Raw genomic sequence first — 6,000 nt, forward strand, 5'->3', positions numbered from 1 at the left:
TGTTTGAATGCTTATTTGGCAAGTGCTAAAGTTATAGCTCTTTAGCAATGTCAGAAAGAGTTTCTCCTAGTCAATGAACCTACTACATGCTTTTAATAGCAAACAAAGTATAAACATTCCAACCATGCTCTCCAGGTTCCATAGTTGCATCCCCATTCTGTTGCGTGCTTATCTAGGATCCTGATCGATACTGTGACCTTATGCCCCTATTCGGCTATAAATCCATTTATTCCCTATATTGGCATAACCGTTCAAGTGCGATATTCAGAAACTCATCTCTGGCCTCACACGAACAGAGCCACATTCCAGGATAGCTTTCTCTGCCACTTCCTTTGCAACCAATTAGTGCAATGACAGAGCAGAAGTCACTATCTGAGATTCCTAGATTAACACTCTGAGTTCTTCAACAAGATAAAAACTCAGCAAACCTGGAAATCCCCGCTTGCTGTGTTTTGATTAGTAATAGAACTCTAATGAGCAACTGTTAGACGGACCGGGAGGGTCGGCCGAGATTACGGGGAGAGGTCTCCAGGGAGAGCCGTCTCCAACGACTGTACAGACAAGTAACTTCCCCCCCACAGACGGACACCACACAAGATTGAAGGTTAACGAGACTTTATGTGCAATTCTTAGGTTACGTTGGTATGATACACGGAGGTCTGGACTCAGGGGTCCCCTCGGTTCTGATCTCTGGCTGAGGAAAAGGGTAGCGGGACAGTCTTAGTTACCAATGAGTACCAAATAGCTCTCAATCCTCGAGCTCGGCGTTCTAGATGATCGGGCCGTGGAGGAGCCAAGCAGGTCCCGAGATGGATGAAGGAAGGACGACGGTCCGCGGCGGAGCCTGCAGGTCCCGGTGAAAGATGACGGTTACAACGGTCCGCGGCCACGCCAGCAGATCCCGACGACGATGAAGGATGAAGGTTACGACGGCTGTGGCAGCGCCAACAGGCAGGACGATGGTGCACAGGACAGAGCTACGGCAGCGCCAGTAGTCCGTCCAGGATGAGTTCCTCTTTACGTCTCTCGACTCCAAGATACAACTGCCTTCCTGCTCTGGAGCTGCCCCAGTTATAGGGCTGGCGTGCTTTGATGTCCGGACCCTCGCACTTGGAGGTCGGGAGGTCCGGGATGAGGGAGTCCAGACACCCAGCAGGGGGGCGGAGCCAGCGCCCGGGGAGGCGATGGGCGAGCGGCACTGGGCGGGGGAGAGCCATCGGCACCTCTTTCTCCCATTGACTTGCCAAGTAGCCCGCTCACCTCCTGGGCGGAGGGTGGTGCCGGAATGTCTGAGGCCGGGCTAGGCCCAGGGTTGAGGTCGATCGGGGGCCAGGCGGCCTCGTGGTGAAGTGTCCAAGATGGCGGCCCGGGCTGGGCGTGTGGGCCGGCAGTGGATCGGACCCACGAGGTTAACATGTTCGAGGGCAGGGGTCCCTGAGGGGACGGAGGACGTGCAATGGTGGTGTGTGGTACTTGCGTGACTGGGCTCGGGCCTGGTTGAGCCGGGGGAGAGCGGCCCGTCATGTGGCCTGTCCAACATGCGTCCCCCCCAGCTGAAGGCGGGGAGAGTTACCCATCCTCTTGGGGACTCTCCTCGTCAAGGCGGAAAAACCGGGACAGGCCATCCGCGTTGGCGTGGTCTGACCCAGGCCGGTGTTCGACTGTGAAGTCCATACCTTGCAAGGAGATGGACCAGCGTAGCAATTTTGGGTTTTCCCCCCGCATATGCATCAACCACTGCAGGGGTCGGTGGTCAGTCTGTACCCGAAAGTGGGTGCCAAAAAGGTAGGGCCGGAGCTTCTTGAGGGCCCATACCACAGCGAAGGCTTCCCTCTCTATGGTGCTCCAGCGTTGCTCCCGTGGTAGGAGTCTCCGGCTGATGAAGGCCACCGGTTGATCAAGGCCTTCGGTGTTCACTTGAGACAGGACCGCCCCAATGCCCTGGTCGGAGGCGTCCGTCTGGACGACGAACTCCCGGCTGTAGTCTGGGGCCTGGAGCACAGGAGCGGAACACATGGCGGCCTTCAACTGTTCGAATGCCGCTTGACACTCTGGGGTCCAGTTCACCTTCTTGGGCTGATTCTTTGACGTGAGTTCGGTGAGAGGCCCCACTATGGTACCATAGTCTTTCACGAACCTTCGGTAGTAGCCCGTGAGGCCCAGGAAGGCTCGCACCTCGGTTTGGGTGATAGGGGGCTGCCAGTTCTGGATGGCGGCAATTTTCAGCTGTAGAGGGGCCACTAGGCCGCTTCCCACCTGGTGTCCGAGGTAGGTCACCGACCCTTGTCCAATTTGGCACTTGCTGGCCTTGATCGTGAGGCCAGCTCGCTGAAGGGCTTGCAGCACTGCTCGGAGGTGGTGGAGGTGCTCGGTCCAATGGTGGCTGTACACAGCGATGTCGTCCAGGTAGGCGGCGCTGAACTCTTCGAGCCCCGCCAGGACCTGATTGACGAGCCGTTGGAAAGTTGCTGGGGCATTTTTCATGCCGAAGGGCATGACCGTAAAATGATAGTGGCCATCGGGGGTGGAGAAGGCAGAACGTTCTTGTGCTCGGGGTGTGAGGCCGATCTGCCAATAACCTGCTGTCAGGTCGAAGATGCTGAGGTAGCGGGCAGCGCCCATTCGGTCGACCAGTTCATCTGCCCGGGGGATGGGGTGTGCGTCCGTTCTGGTGACTTCATTCAGGCCCCGGTAGTCGACGCAGAACCGGAGTTCTGGTGTGGTTCCGGGGGCGGCTGCTTTGGGGACCAGTACGACCGGGCTGGCCCATGGACTGTCTGAGGGCTCGATGACCCCGAGCGTGAGCATCTTAGCTACTTCCGCCTGGATGCAGGCCCGTACCCGATCAGGTACGCGGTAGGCCCGGTGGCGGATAGGAGGGCTGTCTCCGGTGTCCACATCGTGCACACACCAGGAAGTGACACCTGGGGTGAGGGAGAACAGACTGGCGAACCGTGACAGGAGGGCTTGGCACTCTTGGCGTTGTTCTCTGGTGAGGGTCTCCGAGAGTCGGACCCCATCCACGGAGCCGTCTTGCTCCTGGGTCCGCAAGAGGTCAGGGAGAGGCTCGGAGTCGTCTTCAACCCCATTGTCTGTGGCCATCAATAGGCTGAGTTCTGTTCGTGCAAAGTGGGGTTTCAGTCTGTTGGTGTGGAGGACTCGGAGTGGATTCCGGGAGGACTCCATATCGATCAGATAGGTGGCAGGACCCTTGCGCTCGATTACCTTGAAGGGTCCCGTCCATTTGTCTTGGAGAGCGCATGGCTCTGTGGGGGACATTACCCATACCTGTTGCCCCGGCTCGAATTCAATGGATGAGGCGTTCTGGTCATACCATTTCTTCATGTCCTCTTGACTGGCCTCTAGGTTGGCTTTTGCTAGGTCTCTGAACCGCCGGGACTGGTTGCGGAGGGTGAGGAGGTACCGGAAGACATCTGGAGGACTCTTGGCCGGAGGCATCTCCCAGCCTTCTTTGATCAGGCTGAGCGGCCCCCGCACTGGGTGCCCATATAGCAGTTCGAATGGGCTGAAGCCTAGGGACTTCTGTGGGACCTCCCGGTAGGCGAAGAGGAGGCACGGCAGCAGCACGTCCCACTGGCGACGGAGGGGCTCTTCCAATCCCCCGATCATCCCTTTTAGCGTGCGATTGAACCGCTCAACAAGTCCGTTTCCTTGGGGGTGATAGGGGGTCGTGAAGCGGTAGGTGACCCCACACTGTTGCCAGAGGGACTTCATGTATTTAGAGATAAAGTTCGTGCCTCTGTCGCTGACGACTTCTCGGGGGAACCCCACACGGGAGAAGATCCCCATCAGGGCCCGGCCGACCACTGAGGCTGTCACGGTCCGGAGAGGAATAGCCCCAGGGTAGCGGGTGGCGTGGTCCACTAGTACCAGGATGAAGCGATGGCCTTGTCTTGTACGCGGGTCCAGGGGTCCCACAATGTCTATTCCGACCCTCTCAAATGGGGTCGTGACTACTGGAAAGGGTTGCAGGGGGGCCTTTAGTTTGCGGCCGCTCTTTCCACTGGCTTGGCACGTGGGGCAAGATCGGCAATGCTGGTGCACATCGTTTCTCATTTTGGGCCAGAAGAAGTGGGTCACTAGGCGGCTGTAGGTTTTATCTTGTCCCAGGTGCCCTGCCAGGGGGACATCGTGGGCCAGATTTAGCAGGAAGTCTCTAAAGCGGAGGGGCACTACTAGTACTCGGTTGGCCCCCAGCTCGGCGATTCGTTGCTCGCTGTACAACAGATCATTGTCCCAGTAGACCCAATGAGTTCCGGAGGTATCCCCTGCGCTTTGGGCGAGCGCTTGTTGTCGGAGTCCCTCGAGGGAGGGACAGGTCTTCTGTTCCTGACGAAATTGTTCTTGTGTGGGTCCCCCTTCTTGAGCCCACTGGTCAAGATTAGCGAGGTCGGAAGGTTGAGCAAGTTCGAGGGGGATGTCATGGTCGGGGGTCTCGGCTGGGGCGACCGGAGGCGGTGGCGCCGGCCATTCTGGTTCTTCCGGGTGATGGTTGGCACGGGCGGCCATGGACCGGGTGGTGACGCACGCCCAGTCCGGGACGCCCAACATCCCCAAGTGTTCTTTTCGCTCCACGGCTGCCCACGGGGAGCTTTCCAGGTCATTTCCGAGGAGGCAGTCCACGGGGGCGTCGTCTCGGACCGTTACCTTCAATATGCCGGAGACCCCTCCCCACTCAAAGGGGACGCAGGCCATCCGACACAGACTTTCCGAGTTGTCGGCTGATCGCACAGGGCAGAGAATGTTCGGTAGATATTGTTCTGGGGTCACCAGATGACAGCGGACGGCTGTCACACTGGCCCCGGTGTCTCGAAGGGCTTCGGCCCGTTGTCCATTGATGCTCACCCATTGGCTGTACTTCTGGGTGTTAGCGGGTAGGGGGACCCGCGGGACCATGTCTCTTCCCCCTAAGCACGCGAGAGTCATGGCTGCTGGCTCCCACTCTTGATACTCTTGCTCGTCTGTTTCTTGTTCCTCGGAGATCTGTTCTTCCCCTAGTGCCGCGGCGGCCACATGGCGGGGTTTTGGACTCTGATACTGCGGGCAGCTTGGGTCGTTTGCATAGTGGCCGACTCGTTGGCATCGGTGACATGTAACATTGGCTCTGTACCCCGGTCGCGCCGGGGTGCTGCCCCGGTTGGCCGGGGGGGTGGTGCTGGTAGTGGGGGCGGCCGGAGTGTTGTCTCTTCCTCGTCCTTGGCCCCCTCCTCCTCCTCTGGGTCGGTGGTGACCATTGTTGTTCCTGTTCTGCTCGTAGGACCCATTCCGGCCCACTCTGGTGATCTCCCACCGGTCAGCTTCGGCTGCGAGCTGCCGGGGATCGGTTAACTTGCTGTCGAGGAGGTGTTGGCGTAGTTCAATGAAGCAATTGTTGGACAGATGCTCCCATACCATCAGATTGAACAGCTGCTCGTAGGTCGTGACGTTGTTCCCTCTGATCCAGCCTTCGAAGGCTCGGCTAAAGTACGTTACATAGTCCACCCAAGTTGTACCCGGAATGCGTGTGCAGTCTCGGAACCTCTGACGGTACATCTCGGGCGTGAGGCCATAGCGGGTGAGGAGGGCCGCTTTCATATGGTCGTAGGAGGTCATCTGGTGGTCTGGGAGCTGTAACAGGGTATCGCGGCCCTCATTGAGGAATTTGCCCCATAGGCCGGCTCCCCAATCGTTTCTATCGATCCGGTGCGCAGTCATCGCGATTTCATAGGCCTTAAACCATTGCTGGATGTCGTCTTCTCGAAAATATTCTCGGACAACATCCTTGGGGATGTGTACTTTTTTCTCCGTGGTCCCTGGGGTGTGTGGTCTGTCGGGCACCCCTAACTCTTTATTCTGCTTGCGCAGGTTGATCTCGGCTAGGTTCCGTTCGTGCTCGTACGCTAGTTTCTTTTCCTCGAGCTCCCTTTGCCTCTGTTTCTCCTCTCTTTCTTCTCGGAGACGTAGGTGCTCTAAGTTTATTTTTTGTTCGGCCAACTTGAG

Source organism: Lissotriton vulgaris, unplaced genomic scaffold (genome assembly GCF_964263255.1).
Source record: "Lissotriton vulgaris unplaced genomic scaffold, aLisVul1.2 SCAFFOLD_2691, whole genome shotgun sequence".
NCBI classification, from domain to species: domain Eukaryota; kingdom Metazoa; phylum Chordata; class Amphibia; order Caudata; family Salamandridae; genus Lissotriton; species Lissotriton vulgaris.